Raw genomic sequence first — 20,344 nt, forward strand, 5'->3', positions numbered from 1 at the left:
GGGATCTGTGCAGGGCCATTCGTTTACGCAAACCATTTTTTGTTTGGCTATGTACTGCTCTTGACACCCGGAGCAGGTTAGTGAGTATATTAGGTTCTCCGAAGCACATGTGAAGTTGCTTTTCACTGTAAACCGTTGTCCCTGTTTGAAGGAGAACTCAGAACCCTCGATTAGATAGTCGCATATCCCGCAATTGGGTCTTCCACATTTTTTACTGTCGGCTTCTGTGTTGAAGAGTGAATTCGGGCTTGTGTAAGGAGACTTTTCATGGATCTAGGCTGTCTTTTGCTTTTTATGATCGTGTGTGTTGGGAGGATTGTGTTCATTCTGTGGTCTTTTTTTAGGAGGGGTATGTTGTGGAGGATGGTGTCGAAGGCTTCGTTATTGAGAGGGTTGTGTGTGGGATGTATGGTAAGGCTTTTGGTTGTAAGTTTTTCTTTGATTTGGATGTCTCAGTTCCTTGATGTTAAGTTGTCAATAAGTGAAGTTGGATAGTTCCTGGTGATTAGGGTATCTTTTAGTTCTTGTAGTCGTGACACACGACTACAAGAACTAAAAGATACCCTAATCACCAGGAACTATCCACCTTCACTTATTGACAATGCATTCAACGTGCCCTTCAACTTAACATCAAGGAACTGAGACATCCCAAATCAAAGAAAAACTTACAACCAAAAGCCTTACCATACATCTCCACACACAACCCTCTCAATAACGAAGCCTTCGACACCATCCTCCACAACATACCCCTCCTAAAAAAGACCACAGAATGAACACAATCCTCCAAACACACACGATCATAAAAAGCAAAAGACAGCCTAGATCCATGAAAAGTCTCCTTACACAAGCCCGAATTCACTCTTCAACACAGAAGCCGACAGTAAAAAAATGTGGAAGACCCAATTGCGGGATATGCGACTATCTAATCGAGGGTTCTGAGTTCTCCTTCAAACAGGGACAACGGTTTACAGTGAAAAGCAACTTCACGTGTGCTTCGGAGAACCTAATATACTCACTAACCTGCTCCGGGTGTCAAGAGCAGTACATAGGCCAAACAAAAAAATGGTTTGCGTAAACGAATGGCCCTGCACAGATCCCAGATAAAAATTCCCCAAAACAGAAAAATAGCTTTTAGCCAACACATAGATACTTGCGCCAACAAAAAAACACCAAACTTCAAAATTTTCCCCCTCTACCAATTAGGGACGATACAACCTCGAGACAAAGAATAAGTAAAGAAAATCTCTTTATTACAAAATACAAGCCACTTCTTAACGGGTCTACGACAAACAATTAATATACCTCAACTTTAGAATAAAAGAAAAAATATATATATACACACACAAATACTACACTCCATAGAATCCATTACTAATCAGCCCCTTCATAGCTATATTTACACCATTCATATTCTCCCTTCTCTGTTTTTTTCTTCTTCTTCTTCTTCATCATCATCGTTATCATCATCATCGCGCGTCATCATCATCGCACCACCATCATCACCACCATCTTCTCCTTCTCCTCTTCTTCTTCATCATCATCGTTATCATCATCATCGTCGTCATAATCATCACCACCATCACCATCATCTTCTCCTTCTCTTTCTCCTTCTCTTTCTCCTTCTTCTTCTTCTTCTTCTTCTTCTCCACCCCCTACCCCTTAAGTTTGTCACTAATGTTTTTTAGTATAACACCTACGCTAATTCTATAAACAAGCCTGTCAATATAAATATTCTCCTGAATGAACTGAGACTGCCAGCCGCCACTGACCATTCAAAATACGACCATCAGGGCACTCCCAGATTCTCCCACCCCCCTTTCCTCACCAGCCTTCCCTCTACTACCCTACCAAGAACTCACAACTACCTCGAACACACAAGTGCAAACAAGGGAGTCAGAGAAAGGCAGAATGCCACTTAAATCTGAACACTACTATAGAAATATTCTTTTAAGAAAACTTTTCTTCTAATTTTTCTAAATTTAATTATTTAATCGTTACAGTGAAAAGGTCTCAAAATGACCGAAACCGGTACTGAAATGTTCACTATAAAATTATTTTAGCATTTTCTATTTTTTTACTTGTTTTTTCATATATATCAACTCGTGTGTTCCTTTTCACCCTTATACATATATATATATATATATATATATATATATATATATATATAGCAAAAACTGTCCGACGAACGGCAACGTGAAACTCAGAGTAACAGGTTTTGTTGAATTTTCCGCTGCTTTAAATAAAGCATATTACTCTACCACTGGTATTTGAGTACTCTTTTTTCCACCTTGTTTCACATTTATGTTTTACTCCGGTATATATATATATATATATATATATATTATATATATATATATATAATATATATATATATATATATATATATATATATATATATAGAGAGAGAGAGAGAGAGAGATGTGTGTATTTTCCCCTTGCTTCCAATTAGCACGGTAAAAATAGATACACAGTTGCCAGGGTTGCAAAAATTCGCACAAATGAAAAGGGCGTAACTCCTTGTTTTTAAAGGAGAAACTACGGGTTTACGTGAAATATTTTGTATAATATATATAAATAAATACATAAATGGAGTTAAACGCAGGTGTTATTCAAACAATGTAATCTTCTCTTCAGGGAAATGAGGAAATAAACTCGTCAATAAGACATTTTAACAGTGAAGTGATGAACTGAACGCTATTAAGTTTAAAAACAATAAACATTAGAGGATATAACGTCAAATGTAGCATATAGAAAGAGGTGTGTAAAAGAAAGGAAAAAACAAATAAATGAGAAGTATATAACGATATGTAAATTAAATAAAACCCTATAGTCTTGGAAAAAGATATATCTAGTCAATGTGAAATGTAAGAAGAAAATATGTATGTACATGTATACTGACAATTGAAGGGCAGGGAAAGCGATGGAGTGAAAAAAGAGCATAAGATTTTAATGCTAAACCCGGAATTCGAGAACCAACAAATGATTGTACAGTCTCGTGTAACCAATTTTTCATAACTTTTCTAACTTCCCGACCTCGACAAATGCATATATGAGCGTTCGCACACGCACACACACACACACACACACACACACACACACACACACACACACCACACACACACACACAAAACCACGCGAATACGTACATAAAGAAATATTATTTTATGGTTTTATCATCCGCTATATGATTTTAATGAAAATAGCGAAGAACAACAGTTTTTATGTTACAACATGTTTCATTATGTTGGTGAATATATTTGTTCTTAACACATCCTATTAATTGGTCTGTCAGGAATAGGTTGTGATGAATAAGAGAAAAAGATCTTCAGGCAAAGCTGACTTATCCGTTTTCGGATTCAATTAAACGTAAGACTGTGATAGATGGCATTATGAGCAAAACGAAACACAAGGAATATAACTACACAAAATACTAGACACAAGAATGCGTGCTTCATTAAGTTTTGGTTGACACTGTTCATGAATGTAAGTTAGTCGAAACTTTAAGTACCGGAAGTTCGCGCTCAAAGACCGACAGTTTTTCCACGCATTTATTCAGTAGCAAATAGGTAGAAACGTTACAAAGTAGGACCAAATAAATTCTGCAGTATAACAAACTGCCTTTATGTAGGTTACGACGAAAAGGGTTCCAGTTGATCCGATCAACGGAACAGCCTGCTTATGAAATTAACATGCAATTGGCTGATCCCGCCCACAGACACGTGTACCCTTAACATAGTTTTCAAGAAGATTCAATGTAACACAAAATGGTTCAAGGCTGGCGGCACTTTGAATTAGAGGCACAACCCAAATTTGACAGATAAGTGGACTGGAACAAAGTGTAATAAAGTGTCTTGGTCGAAGACACAGCGTGCCATGTAGTATCGAATTCACGATCTCATGGTTGTGAGTTCGATACCCTAACCACCGAACCACGTTCCTTCACATTCCACAGTAGCATTGTTCACAAACAGGTGGGGATGCTATCCACTTCGGGCGAAGCGCTTACAGCGGTGACATTTTTGGGTCTGCAGCTTAAGTGCATATAAGCTGTATTGCTGGGTGGCGACAGACTCAAGGACTATCACGGGTGGCATTCACTCAACCTGCGGTATTGTCCTTCCAGTATTTACTTCAAGTTTGTGCTCTCTGAGTTCAAATCCCGCCGCCTGAGTCAGCACTGCATTTTCTCCTTCCAGGGTCGATGACGCAAAATACATGTCCATAGCAGTGGATTGAAGGAATTGTTAGACTTCGTTCAACCGGTATACGTTGCCGTATTTGCTCGGGCTCTTGCTAGTCAATGTTCTTGACTGGCAGACTTCTCCACCCGCCTCGTTCTTGAGTACAATTTGTGGGATTCACTTTGTTGCAAGCATTTGAACCAGCTCACCAGTTTGAAGGTAACTTGCTTTCATCTTTTCTCACAAAACTCTGAAACTCTGCAAAAGAAGTGTCCCGAGCGCAGCTGTTTCCTCTCTGACTAAACTGTGAAACAATCGACGTCATTTGATAACATAGACAACCTCCATATATCAATATCTCAGTCAAATTAATTAACTTTTTTTAGTCTTCTTTTTTTCAGATCTATTTGGATTAAAATCCTTATAAAACTCTAGAATAAGCATAGTAAACTTACTACAGTGTATTAGCTTTTCACGATCTCGAAATCGGTTAGTTTAACAGAGGAAAAGTTTATGATATGTAAGAAGGAAAGGGGGAGAATGAATAAAATGTGAAATCCTCCTTTGATTACATAGAATCTGTGTATATATATGTATTTGTTTTAATCCAAATTTCAAATTTATACCAGTATCTTATAAATCAAAACAGACATTTGACATTCATGTCTTTCTAAAGAGAAGGAAAAATTTAAATGAACATCAAATACGACACCGCCAGCTCATTGACTAGATAAGTGTAAATTTGGTCTTGGTATATCAATGTTAGCTGGCGTATTGTACATTACTTTTCTGCACCGGATACTCTTTACTCTTTACTCTTTTACTTGTTTCAGTCATTTGACTGCGGTCATGCTGGAGCACCGCCTTTAATCGAGCAACTCGGCCCCAGGACTTATTCTTTTGTAAGCCCAGTACTTGTTCTATCGGTCTCTTTTGCCGAACCGCTAAGTAACGGGGACATAAACACACCAGCATCGGTTGTCAAGCAATGCTAGGGGGACAAACACAGACACATACACATACGTATATATATATATATACACACATATACGACGGGCTTCTTTCAGTTTCCGTCTACCAAATCCACTCACAAGGCTTTGGTCGGCCCGAGGCTATAGTAGAAGACACTTTGTTTTTATGTACATTTAAAGAGTGATTCACTTTTGTATTAAACATGAATTAGCCTGAATAATTATTTCTTAATAAATATGTAGTTAAAAAATTCTTCAATAATTCCAGAATAAAAATGAATGACCAAATACTGAATTCCAACAACAGTAGGGAACTAGAAAAGCACGTGGAGAGCGCAGAGCTCCGCCAAGCAGCTCATTTCACCCATATACACGCATGCTGAAAATTGCCCAATTTCCCAAACCAGCACCGGCAAAAACATAACCTCCTTGGCGGGGTTAAAATAAATAACACTTATGATTTTAAAACAAACCTTTAAAAACAGGAATCGTCTGAAGCAGTTATAATACATCAATGACAACAGCAAGCTAGTTTCACCATTCAACTAAAAAGAAACAACAATTACCTAAAACTTGAGTGATACACACACAACATCTTGGTCGGAAAAATAACAGTCGGTTAAGGTGACTTGTGGACGCCGATCCTGGTCCTCATAAACATAATCTAGCAGGCTTCCATAGTCGGTGGTGGGTTTTTGCACTCTTTGGTCGAACTCAAACTGGTTTATAGTTGTCAAGATCTCATGATTAGGGTAATCAAGGAGATCCACATTGAAATCACCAAGGACGATGGTCAGATGATTCCTTGGCAAAGATAAAAGAGGTATCTGTCTACTTACGAAACTAAACTTACCTGCCTTACCTTCTTTACATCCCTATGTGGTCAGGATAGTATCAATCATCCCTCAGGAGTCCATAGATACGCAAGTAAAATTACTAACAGAAAAACGAAAATAACACTTCGGAAACAGCAACGCCACCATAGGTTACGTGGAACCGATGAACGTGTTTTCAAGGGAGATAATCAAAGAACATAACTAATACTTCATGTAAAGTAAATATAACAAATGAAAAATCCTTCAAGAATCCATAAAAATTCCCGTGTTACTAACAAAATTTCATCATCTGTTCCTTGTGTTATTACCAACTTTTGCTGCAAGTTTCATCAAATACCGTTCACATATATATTTGTATCACTCCGTCGATTACGAATACGAAAAGGTTCCAGTTGATCCGATCAACGAAACAGCCTGCTCGTGACATTAACGTGCAAGTGGCTGAGCACTCCACAGACACACATACCATTAACGTAGTTCTCGAGGAGATTCAGCGTGACACAGAGTGTGACAAGGCTGGCCCTTTGAAATACAGGTACAACAGAAATAGGAAGAAAGAGTGAGAGAAAGTTGTGGTGAAAGAGTACAGCAGGGTTCTCCACCACCCCCTGCCGGAGCATAGTGGATCTTTTTAGGTGTTTTCGCTTAATAAACACTCACAACGCCCGGTCTGGGAATCGAAACCGCGGGCCCTACGACCGCCAGTCTACTACCCTAAACACTGGGCCATTGAGCCTACACACACACACACGCACATGTATTTTGCGTGCGTGTGTTTGTGTGTGCGTGCGTTTCTGTTTGTGTTAGAATCCTTACTCTTAGACAACCGATATTGGTTTGTTTACGTTACCACAAATTAGTAGTTCGGCAAAAAGTAATAAACAAAGATAGATGCAATAAATGGCGTCTTTATCACAATTGTTTATCAAGACATCACTATTTCCCTACTTCTTATCATGCATCTATTGAGCAAACACTTAGGAACTCCTTCGGTTGCACGGCATTTTTTAGCATCGTTGTGAAGCCCCGGGTAATCCTTTACAAACGTATGACTCAAAAAATTCCAATCTTGAGAAGTGAAGGTAAAGTTACCTCATCGAGTCATGCCGGCTCATAAGGGTCGGTTTCCCGGTTTCTATGGCGTATAAATTCCCCACCTGACCGGGACGCTGGTCCATCGCATCGTTACTCATTTTTGCCAGCTGAGTGGACTGGAGCAACGTGAAATGAAGTGCTCTGCTCAAGAACACAACACGTCGCTCAGTCCAGAAATCGAAACCACAACTTTATGCTCGTTAATCCAACAACTACTAAGTCACGCGCCTCCACCACCTCAGTTTTAAGGGTACCTAAAACAACATTATGTCATATATCTTTTCTTTATTTAGAACGGTACGATATGTTTTGCGAGATATTTGGCTGCTATTTCTAGCAGGTCATGACTATGACATAGAAGCTACTTAGGGTGCTGGCGCCGTCTGCTGTTGTTATTTAGTTCTTGGTCAGCACTGATCGGGCAGACCTGTGATCAAATGCTTTCCTGTTGTGACTATCTCATCAATTTCCTCTGTTCAACGCCTTAAAAAACAACAACAACAACAACAACAACAACAACAGAAGATACAGTGTGATTTCGGAGAGATTTAGCTATTTTTCATGAGCTGAGCAACCACGAACAAGCTTCACCTTCGTTGTTGTTTTTTTAGTCTTTGGTTAGCACTGATCGAGCAGACTTATAATCAAAAGCTTTTCTGCAAAGATTATTCCATCATTCTTCGATATTCACAACGCTTCTGTTTTAAAGGCGTGACGCTGTGGTTTGAGAGTGATTTAACTGGTATTTCTATAAAGCTGAGTGGTCACGTAGAGACTTCTCTTTGGCTCGGGTGACATAAAAGTATTTGTCACTTCCGGATTGTGGGTAATTTCACTCTTAGACCTCCTATGTAGGTCATGTTAGACTTGTTCTCCAATTAAGTATCTCGGACTTTGTTCGCACGCTACTGACGTCACCCATCAAACCACGTGAACATTTTCTAACTTTCTAAAAACATTAAAACATCGCAGATGTGTCCATTTTGGAGACAGCATCAACATTCATTCAAAAGTGAAGCATGGAAGTGTGCATGCATCTACTTAGGTATATGTAAATGCATGTGCCGCCGTGTATGTGTGTGTGTGTCTTTTGTCCAACAACATTTTCATAATTTGAACTTCTGACATGTTGTTGCATTTTACGATAACGAGCGAGGAAGTAAATCAACTTGACCAAAGAACATTGGTAACAAAACAATTCCTTTGAGTGACAGGTCACGTGATACGCTTTGTCATATTCAACAACGTCACATATATTTATATATTTTTTTTTCTATCTTATGGTCTGTCAAAGTTATTTCTCTTGCAGGATATACTATCATTCAAGCCAAACTGGACATACAATCATAAACACAGGCACACATTCACACAAACATACATTCATACCTACCTACATACATACATGCATGCATACATACATGCATGCATACATACATGCATGTATACATAAATGCATGCATACATACATGCATACATATATAGTAAACATGCGCGCGATGTCTATATGTTTGTCTATCTATCTATCTGTATGAATGTGTGTGTGCGTATACACATATACATACATACATACTTACACACACACACACACACACACACACACACATATATATATATATATATATATATACATACATACATACACATAATATAATATAATATACATATGCATATATGTATTAGTGCGGCGAGGTAGTAGAATCGTTTGCCCTTTGGGAAGAATGTTTAACGGCATTTCGGCCGTCTTTATGTTCAGAGTTCAAATTTCACCAAGTTCGACTTCCCCTTTCATCCTTTAGGGGCCAATAAAATAAATACTCGGATCGATCTAATCAACTTACTCTCTCTCTCGAAATTACGAACCCAGTGACAAAATTTGAAATATGTATATATATATAGCGAGAGAGAGAGATGCATGTATATATATATATATATATATATATATAATTTTATCTTTTATCTAGTACTGGTTTTAGCCAGAGGCTGAGGCCATGTTGCGTTCTGCGTATTTTTCTTCTGTACCGTTTCTGGTGGAGTAGCGAGCTGGGTGGAGGTGCTCTTCTTTGTGTTTCCCGCCTCAATGTGTTTTCATCTGGTATCTCAAATAAAGATTTGTCCAGACGCTCTTTGAGGACATCCACATCTACACCTCGCAAATCTGAGGTTGTTTGATAGAACGTTGAATGATATATATATATATATATATATATACAGACACACACACACACAATAATAAATCTCTGAGCGAGCTGTAAACAATAGCAGCATGACATCGTGAAGTTTTTTCCCACCTAAATGTGGCTGACCCATAGGGGACGATGCTACTGTTGTTTATAGCCCCAGGAAGACATCTGCCTCCAGCTGGCTAATGACACGATGTCTGTGTCGGATCAGTATTTGCGAAGGGTAATCATCGTTTCCATCTCTAGCCTTACGTGATACATACGTACCCGGGTTTCTGAGTAGTAGCCCGTCATCAATACGAAACCCGGGTCCGTGTGTATCATGACAGGCTAGAAATAGGAACGATGATTTTCCTTCGCAAATACTGATTAGATACAGTGTGTCATTAGCCAGCTGGAGGAGATGTTTTCCTGGGGCTATAAACCTATGGGTCAGCCACTTTTAGGTGGCAAATATACTTCACGATATATATATATGTATATATATATATATATATATATATATATATATATATATATATATATATTATATATATATATATATATATATATATATATATATATATATAGGCAGAGTTCCGATAATATTCTGTCTAATGACATAATGTAATAGGGACATACATTAAGTACTAAAATGTTCTACTCAGGATCACCCTCAATTTTTTCCTCTCTGAAGATGGGCTAGACCGTTACTGTAAGGACACCTTATCTTCACGTGTAAGGGAAATGCACAACATGTGCATCTATTCCGGAAACAGCGGTAAGAGACTGCACACCTTATTTCCTTATTTCTTAAAAATTACTCTATTGTAACAACTCACTATTTATGTTTAATTACATAAAATGCCATGGCCCAAACGCAGTGGTTCGGAAACTTTTTCAGGCTTCCTGCTGCTTGCCACTCTCTCCATATTCACCATATAAATACCTTAGATTTGAAATCTAATTTCAAATCTAAGGCAATTGTATTTCACAAATAAAACTTAACCAAATTAACCCATTATTTTGGGTTTTTTCTTTTACACCCTTCACCCCTTTTTAGCTACTCCAATTGGATCGTTCTACCGCTTCCAGGGGGCGGTACTGCTCACTTTGGAGACCACAGATCTTAACCGATACCAGTTGTTTCCCTGCTGATGCATTCATTCTACTGTACACACACATACGTATATATATATATGCATACATATATATGATATAAATACATACACACTCATATACGGTCACACACACACACATACATACACACACATATATATATATATAGGAAGAGTTTACGAAAAAAACAAAAGACGAAGACAGGTGGTGTACAAAACAAACAGATGTATTAGTATAACGCTCAGGAATAGAAAAAGTCTTTTACGTTTCGAGCCTACGCTTTCCTACAGAAAGGGACACAGAAAAAACAAGGAGAGAAACAAGAAGAGAAAAAAATGTTTGTAGTGGCTAACGATCTATCGTGGTTTGTAATAATGTATATGTGAATGTTTAAATGTATGCGTATATACATGAGTCTCTCTCTCTCTATATATATATATGTATCGATCTCCAAAGCGGAGCAAGAGCACTCAATACATACAGCTGAGTTTCTTTATTCGTACCAGGCCCTTTAATGATTCATTCTGTCGCTATCCAGTGTTACGCAATTTGGTGTGTCGTTTATGACGGTAAACATATAAATCCATATTTTATGGCAACTCCCGCTCCGCTTTTCCCCCATCTTTATGTATGTATGTATGCATGTATGTATGCATTTATGTATGTATGTATGTATTTATGTATGTATGTATGTGTGTATGTATGCATGTATGTATGTATATATGTATGTATGCACATGTGTACGTGAGTATGTGTGCGTGTGTGTCTGTCACTCGTTTGCTCTTAATGTGTACGCTCTCCAGACAAATCTATAAGTTCGTACATACATATATATGTATGTATATACATATATATGTATGCATGTATAAAATTATATATATATATATATATATATAATATATATATATATTATACATGCATACATATATGTATATGTGTATATATATACACATAAATACAGATATATACATATATGTACATATATATATATGTGTATATATAATGCCTGTATAGTTATGTTTGTATACATGTATACATGTTTATGTGTATTTATGTAAACACACACACACACACGTATATATATATATATACATACACAGACGCATACACACACATATATGCATACATATGTGTGTGTGCATGTGTGTATGCGATTTTTGTGTTTTGATGTTTTCAATATTTTGTTTATTGGTTTGCTTGTGTTTATTTTTTTTTTTTTGGTCTTGATTATTATATACAAATTCGATCATTAAATACTTGTGTTTCTATTGATTTATAATTTGTCCACGGAACAAGTGAGACAGTCATAAACATATATTAGTCCTGTTTTATTCATTTTTTAGTGACGGGGCATAAAACAGAGCTCTAAAACACGAAATGAAACATTTACTGCTTTCAAATGAAAACATTTCTGTTTTACTTTGAAGTTGAAAAATATTGGAATTTATATACTTCTGTACTTAGCAGGCGTCATTCGATTATCATTGACTTCGATGGACTTATAAAATAATCTATAATAGATAAAGTATTCAAATAAATTGAAAATAACATTAAAAAGATGGCTAATTTTTCTGTCGAATTCTGTTTTAAGTAGCTGGCTTTTTGAAATTACTGGCGTTCTGATACTTTTGGAAGTTTAATATCAAACGTTATTGCTTTTTATAATTCAGTCCGAGAAGTAAAAATGGCGTTAAACCTTGCATGCGTCTTTTCACACTGTTACCATCGATACTGTTGATATTTAGTAGAAAACTTCTGTCAATATTTTGGAGAAAATTATGAAGCAAGAGATATTTTCAGTGAGCAGCAAGCAACAGCTCTGAGACTGGTGAGTGTCCATTTTCATGCATTTTTCTATGTGGGTTAGTGTCGTCAACTTGTTTATTACAGTTACAAATTTCGGCTGTTCCACTTTCTATCCTATTTTGGTATCTGCTGCCTTCAGGAACATTCTTAGAATCTCAGATCAGTCACTTCCTTATATCATCACATATTCGAAGGAGTGTTAAAAAGTTCCTGACTACGAGTAAAAGAAAATACAGGAGGATCGGTTAATCATTAATATCTTATTCAACATATTCCCATCTCAGATTTACACACTTGTTGCAGTGGCCCTAGAGTTTTTCTAAGCCTTGTAAAAGAACTCAGAAGGCTGGTCCTCAAACCAGGCCTTTCGCGATATCCTTAGAGCCAGGAACTTTTCAGCACCTCCGCGTTGATTTTTCTCATTTCATTGTCCAATTAAGGATGTTCTTTTTTTGAGTTATTCTACTTTTGATATCATTTTCTCAGGCCGTTTGAATTAGGGTAAATATTTTGCTTGACTGAACCAGAAATTGAACACACACTTATAGCTTAGTACGATAAATAGCACTTGATACATAATCAACGCTTATACTCATTATATAAGTCAAGTATGACAGTTATATAATAGACCTTAAAATCTTTAACAAGAAAAGGTGAAATGATTGTCGGTCTGTACAATTCTGGACAGTATTCAAACACCTGTCTATCTGTCGAGGACATTTCTCCCGAATAATGTTCCGATCTGAAGAGATCATGTCCTAATATCTGAGTGATTTACAACTCCGAAAGAAATGTTATAGTAAATATAATGTCGAGATCATCTGTCCCTTAAAAGAAAGGCTAGAAAAATATGGATGAAACGAAGTTTTGGAGGAAACAGAAAGCAAAATTAAGCATAGCTGACTATCTGGGAACGGCAAAGCGAAGCCACTAACCCTCGTAGAAGAAATTTGTGTTAGATAACGCGAGAACATAACTGAAAGAATTAAGGCTTATATTGGGCTTTGATAGCTCCACCAGTAGGCTTGTTATAGAGATAATATTTAACTACGAAATGAAAAGCATTAAACCTATGACCGTAAAAATATTTAGGTTGAAGTAAATGTTCAGTGATGTAGTGAGTAGAAGTCTTTAGTGTTAATTGTAGTAATTTGGTTAGTAAGTGTGGGTTCAGTCCCTGAGGCAGTCACAACAATATACTCGAGTTAAAGCAAGACAACGCCATCTCAAGTAGGGGAATAATTAATTGGCTTCAAAATTTGGCACAATGCCAGCAATTTTGTGTGAGGGGTAAGTCAATTACATCGACCTCACTGCTTAACTGATACTTAGTTTATTGACTCCGAAAAGATGAAAGGCAAAGTCGACCACGGTGGTATTTAAACTCAGAACGTGAAGATGGACAAAATGGTGCAAAGTATTTTCCGCGGCATTAGGGGAATAACGAAGAAGATATACCTGCTGTGGACAGAAACTGAATGAGAACCATCAACACTCGTAGATTTCAAATGTTTGGTTGGAAATTATGAAGACGTTACCGAATGCAAGTCATCTGAAGGCCAAAATGATGTATCTATAGCTAGTGAAACTATATCTACTGAAACGATCTGTCTATAACGGCAAAAATGTCTATAATTAGTCCGAACAATGATATATAGGTGTTATGCATTAGTAAGTTATGTGTTATATGCATGATATTTATATTTATATTAAATACATTTATATCATATGTACATTATCTTTGTGTGTGGTGTGTGTGTGCATCTGCAGTTGAATAAAATTTTTCTGTAGTCTATTTGCAATGCAAAAACATTTTTCTATATCATATCATGATATATTTGCCGTATAGACTATTTGTTATGTAACGTATTTGTTATAGTCAGCCGGTATTGATGACAGATAAGCTGTGAATGAATTCTGATTACGTATTTGCTTAGACACTTGGATTATCATCGAAATTTAAGAATGAGACGGATTGCACAATAACAAGAAAGTTGCTTTGATTTTGATTTGAAATGACTTATCGCTCATCTTAGCTGAATTTGGTATAAGATAGATGGCATTCTGTTATCTTTCAGCAACGCCGTTCCGGAAAGCACAATGGTTTGACATATATCCCGTGAAGGTCATGCAACGTCGCTATCGCCTTTGTCATCTCTATAATAATAGTAATAATATTTTAGAACTTTAACACAAGGACACACATTATTGTAGGAGGAACGTCGATCATATCAACCATTGTGCTTTACTGGTACTCTGTTTTACCAACAGTGACCTAAAACATAACAGGTAAAAAAATTTTTTTATCTACGGCGACACTAGTACAGCGTTTTATTGACGCTGGGAAGAGGAAAGGGCAAATTAATTCAGGCCTGATTTGTAAGCAGACCATAACGGCAAGTAACTCAATATCAAACAGTATTTTCTCCAACAACCGGTCCAAAATATCAGTGACTGCGAGACAAAAACATTATTTTATCGAAGCAGAAAAGAAGAAAGACCAAATTAGTTCAAGCGAGACAAATCCTATGTGATATTTTGTCCAACAAGCAATCAAAAAACACCGTGGCCACGAGTCTCTTTTCAGTTTGAACAGGGATGTTTCGTTTCGCGTGTTTTGGAAGCACGTGTGTATTCACGCACAAAAGTACGTGCGCGCACAAACATGCGCACACACGTATACACACACACACACACACACACACACACACACGCACACGCACACATACACACAATCAAAGATATATATGTTGGGATACATAGGTAAAATTATGAGGGCACGCAAGCAGAATATATGCGAGTTAAGGACAAAACATTATGCTTCGTGTTAGCATAATAGGAAAGAAGGTAATTTTTTTTATTTTTCATTCCCTTCGAAATTGCTCTTAAATGTGGTTTCAGTGGTTTTGACTGCTTCTTCTAGCGTGTAAAACTACCTATTAAAAGGTAGCTTCTCTTGTGTTTAAATGTACACTATTTTATATTGAGTATATGTTGTCTATAGACTTTTTATACATGCTAGGCCACTGGTAGTGAAATTTCTAAAAATATTCGCTACCGTATATATTTTACGTATATGATTTTAGCTTCTTGAAGATCAGTTCGGCATTTTTCATTTACTGTCGACTAAAACTGCGCTTGAGCGGTGAATTTGAAAAATTATAACATATAATGATGAACCACGTGTTATTTGTCTCTAAATTATATGTTAAAGTTAGGGCCCGGTTACTGATGAGATTTTCGTCTGGCAAATTATTTTATTTGCTAAAAAAAACTTGAAATCAATGTATAACCGTAAAAAAATAATAAGGTAAAAGTTTTTATTTTTCATTCCCTTCGAAATTGCTCTTATATGTGGCTTCTGTCGTTTTGACTGTTTCTTCTAGCGTGTAAAATTACCTGTTAAAAGGTAGTTTCTCTTGTGTTTAAATGTACACTATTTTATATGTATATATACACATATGCATATATATATATATATATATATATATATATATGCATATATATATGTATGTATATATATATGTAAGTATGTATGTACGTATGTATATATATATATATATATATGCATATACATGTGCATATACATATATACATATACGTGTCTGTGTATGTATATGTTATCAACCGTATATATGTATTAATATATAAATATGTATATATATGTATATATATGTATATATATATATCCACACACACATATATACATATATATGTATATACATATGTATGTATATATATATAAACAAACATATGTATATATACATACATACGCATTGTCAAATTGATGTGGAGACCTCTGATGAGAACCCAAGAAAGTTCAAAAATTAAGGTTGTTCATCATTTTTTCAGACTACGAAGAAATGGTTAAAATTTGCCCTGTTTATAAATATACCATATGTTCACGTATATATTATACCATATATGTTGTTACTATGTGGACTAAGATCCCCGTTGAGAGGCCGCTGGTATTTATGGCGTGTTAAACAGTTTCGGTATGCAGATTAGGGATTGTTACCGGACATAGGGTCCTCCAGCAGCGACCTCCTTGATTCAGGGCAGCACTACCACCTCCAAGCCCTTGATGTAGGCCGCCATGTTGAGTCTGAGTCCGTGATTAAAGATGAATGGAGGCATAAGGTCACCATCACTAGTGATCACTCCAAAAACCGTGATGTTGATGGATTTTTATCACTCTCCGTACATGTCCTCAGATTGCACTTTGCTCAGATTGACACCCAAACACTCTGAAACGTCCGTACTGGAGCTTCCGGTGCAAATGCCAAGCAGTACAGCATGTCGTTTCCAAATTTCTAGCAGAGTGAATCGCGTCATAATGTTGTTTTCCTGAGAAAGGGTGCCCAAATGACACCAATATACTGTGTAATCATCCAAATAAAAAACAAACAAGTGCTTGCGCGAAGTTAAAAATATAAAATGGTGACAATTTACCTATCGCACTCTGTATATACATATAAACATACATACACACACACACACACGCACGCACGCACGCACACACATACACACACACACACACACACACACAACACACACACACACCACACACACACCACACACACACACACACACACACACACACACATATATATATATAGAGGAGAGAGCGAGCTAAATAAAAAAATGGAGTTGGACGCGGGTGTTATTCAAATCTTTAGACTTCCGACATATGTTTCGAAGAAAACATACATATTATTGCAGATGTAAAACAATGCGATCTTCTCGTCAGGGAAAAAAGAGAAAGAAAACACATCAATAAGCCATTTTAACCGAATGTGATGACTGCGTATGTGATGAAGAGAATGTTAGCAAGTTATTCAAAAACGAAAACCGTTAGCATATTTAACGTTAAATACAACATGGTAAACAATTTAATTTGGAATGAAATGTTATATCAAGGTCCTTTCCATATGAGAAAGGTAGATCTTTTTGTCCGCTCTGTAACGAAGAACTCTATCTCATCCTGTTCTCAGAGAATTCTCTTGTAAACATGTTTAAAGAACGCGTTTATCGTTGCAAACATTGGCAAAAACATAACTTTAGTTCCTATATGTAATTTCTAGCAATCTATAAAAGTCGGCCTTTAACTGTCTTCTTACGTTATTTCCACTAAATATATCTATTTCCACGCCTTTAAGCTTTATTCCCATTCATCTATCGCACTCCATTTCTCCCCTCTTGGTTTTCTGTTAATTTCTTTCTTTTTCCCTCTCTTTCTCTAAACAACAAAACCAAAGATGACAAAAGAAATTCTTGCAGAATCATATACTCATATACTTTTCACACACACACACACACACACACACACACACACACACACACACACACACACACACACACACACACACACACACACACACACACACACACACACACACACACACACACATACACACACGCACACACACACACACACACACTCACACACATACACACACGCCCTCCCCCCACAAATTTACATCTGTATACACTCAGGTTTCACGTGTGAGTATAAATGATTGTGTGTAGGTTCATTTGCGTTTTTGTTACAACGGGTTTTCCTCCTGAAAAGACTACAATTGTAGTAATACAATGCAAAAACAGTATACAAGCGTAAATGCTATGATATAAACAAATATAAACAAATACGTTTTATAGAAACAAATACATATAAACGTATTTGCTTGTACATATACACACACCCATGTATAGACAGAAATACATATATACACATAAACTGGTGCGTTCGAAAAAAGAAGTAACCCTGTATGTATGTACCCCTGTTTATGTTAAATTTAACACTTCTCTGGAAAACGGACAAATAAAAATAGTGATTTTCATATACAGTACCATCATCGCTGGTAAATACTCTCTCATACATTAACGTATATATATATCTTTACGCAGGCAAATACACAAATACGTGCTGTCACACGTAAAAGTATACGTATACACGATATTTTGTTTGAATAAGAGAGTTCGTGTATGCGTTCGTATGTGAGTTTTATGTCACGTAAACATACACACATGCACACGAACACACGTCCACACATACATAGACACTCATACACACGCACGCAAAAACACACAGACATACATCTTTTCTCCTAGGCAACGTCCATTTTCAACCGGAAGGACATAGATTTGTTACTGACAGCTTGCAAACGTCACTGATCAGGGATCATGCCAACACTTGTTTTACGTTGTCTGACCACAATTTACACACACCACACATGGTGTTTTCATTACATCTCTCTATCAATAAACGCATCAGGAAATGCCTCAAGTTATTGGGCATTTAAAAAGTTTAAGAAATCAATTAATTTTTACAGGCTGAACATAAAATGATCAGAACGAACAAAATCAAAGGAAAACCAATTTCGAAATTTTACTCTCCTTTCGTACCGATCCTGATAAAATACACGAGAGAAAAAAATACCTCAAATACAAGTTGATATATTTATATGGTATTTGTACACGTTTATAGAGAATACAGTGTGAAACATTAATGCCTTTCTCCAAAATAATAGCGACATCATTAAACAGGATCTTAACTTTACAGTATATTGTACGAAATATTGATTATTTATATAGTTACTGGTCTTTAGCTATGGTTGCCCTTAATCAAGTATGAATTATCAAAGGTATGCCAGCGATGGATATCTTTTATTTTTTAGGCATGGTGATTCTCGAACTACGTAATCTATTGTATTGTTAGGTGGCAGGTTGTGAATTTAAGGAGATATGGTAATTATTTCTAGCATCGTGAGTTAAAATGTAGATTCCCTACTTGCAGCTAAGAACCTGCTGAATTTATGGACCAAAATTCTTCAAGGTATGCTGTTGTAAACCTTACAGCTTCCTCTTGGTCTCTTCATGTCAAGTGAATAGAATACTTAAATAGAGATGTAGTGAATGAAAAAAAAAAGAGGGATAAAGGCCCCTTCGTCATGAAGGGCCATGGGATAGCACCTAGAAAGTTCTCCTCTGAGGAACAAGTTGTTTATGGAAGACCAGCAGTTACCCATGCATACCAGCCTTCTCTTTTCAAGAAAAGGGCAAAGGCCGATGCAGCGCGGCATCAGTGATGTCACAACTCATTTATACAGCTGAGTGAATTGGAACAACGAAAAATAAAGTGTCTTGCTTAAGAACACAGCCTAAACTGGAATTCGGACTCACTACCTCATGATCGTGAGCCCGACGCTCTAACCACTGAGACATGCGCCTTCTTATGTGAATTATTGGATAATTTAACTATTTGAATCCCCTTAACCGTTTTACTGCTGAAAGCTATATCCACTCATAATGTCATTAACCTTTAACGGCTGGAAGGAATTTTGTATACCGATCTATCTTTTGTAGAAGAATGCCGTGTTTAAAAGTATTTTCTGCTGGGATACGTCAAGTTTACTGCGGCAACGTGACTTCCAGAAAACACTAATTCTATTTTTTGGTGAATATTTAACATCATTACTGGAATAACCATGACAATTAGTCTCTTAGTGAAAGGGTTAACAAAATTTTTCAATGAGACGAACTTTCTGTTAATATGAGTTTAACTATAGGGTATAGAGAATTTAATGAAAATTATAATAGATATTGACATTCAATAAATCTAGACATTTGCTTCTCACTGAGGATATATTTTTCCTTGAAGACTGATAACGCAGACACTTCTTATACATCTTACGCAGAATCGGTGTACAGAAAGTTCCTAGTTGTATCGTTTCCTCAGCAGATAATAGAATTAGCGAAAGAGTTACATGTATCCAATAGAAATATTTTACTTTCTGCTCTTATAATCTTTTGCAAGGTTTACATTAAAAATATTAAACATGTTTGCATCATCATTCCAACTTATAGAATGATATATTGATCATATACTACAATTCTTGTTTCGAAATATATAGAGTATATATAAAGATACTGTTCCTTGTAATCTATTTGAAATGATTTTATATGATATGAAAACTAAAAGGCATTGGAGGGGCGACGCATACCCTGCGCGCATACCAGAATAAAATAAAATTTAATGCAATAAATTTATTCTTAGACGAATTCATATTTCAACAAAAAGACATCGAGTTATTTCCCCTGCTTATTGCTTATGCATATGTAACAAAGTAAAAAAAACACATTTTGATTCACTCGTCCACCAGTTTTAAAGATAATGA

Source organism: Octopus sinensis, linkage group LG9 (genome assembly GCF_006345805.1).
Source record: "Octopus sinensis linkage group LG9, ASM634580v1, whole genome shotgun sequence".
Lineage (NCBI taxonomy): Eukaryota > Metazoa > Mollusca > Cephalopoda > Octopoda > Octopodidae > Octopus > Octopus sinensis.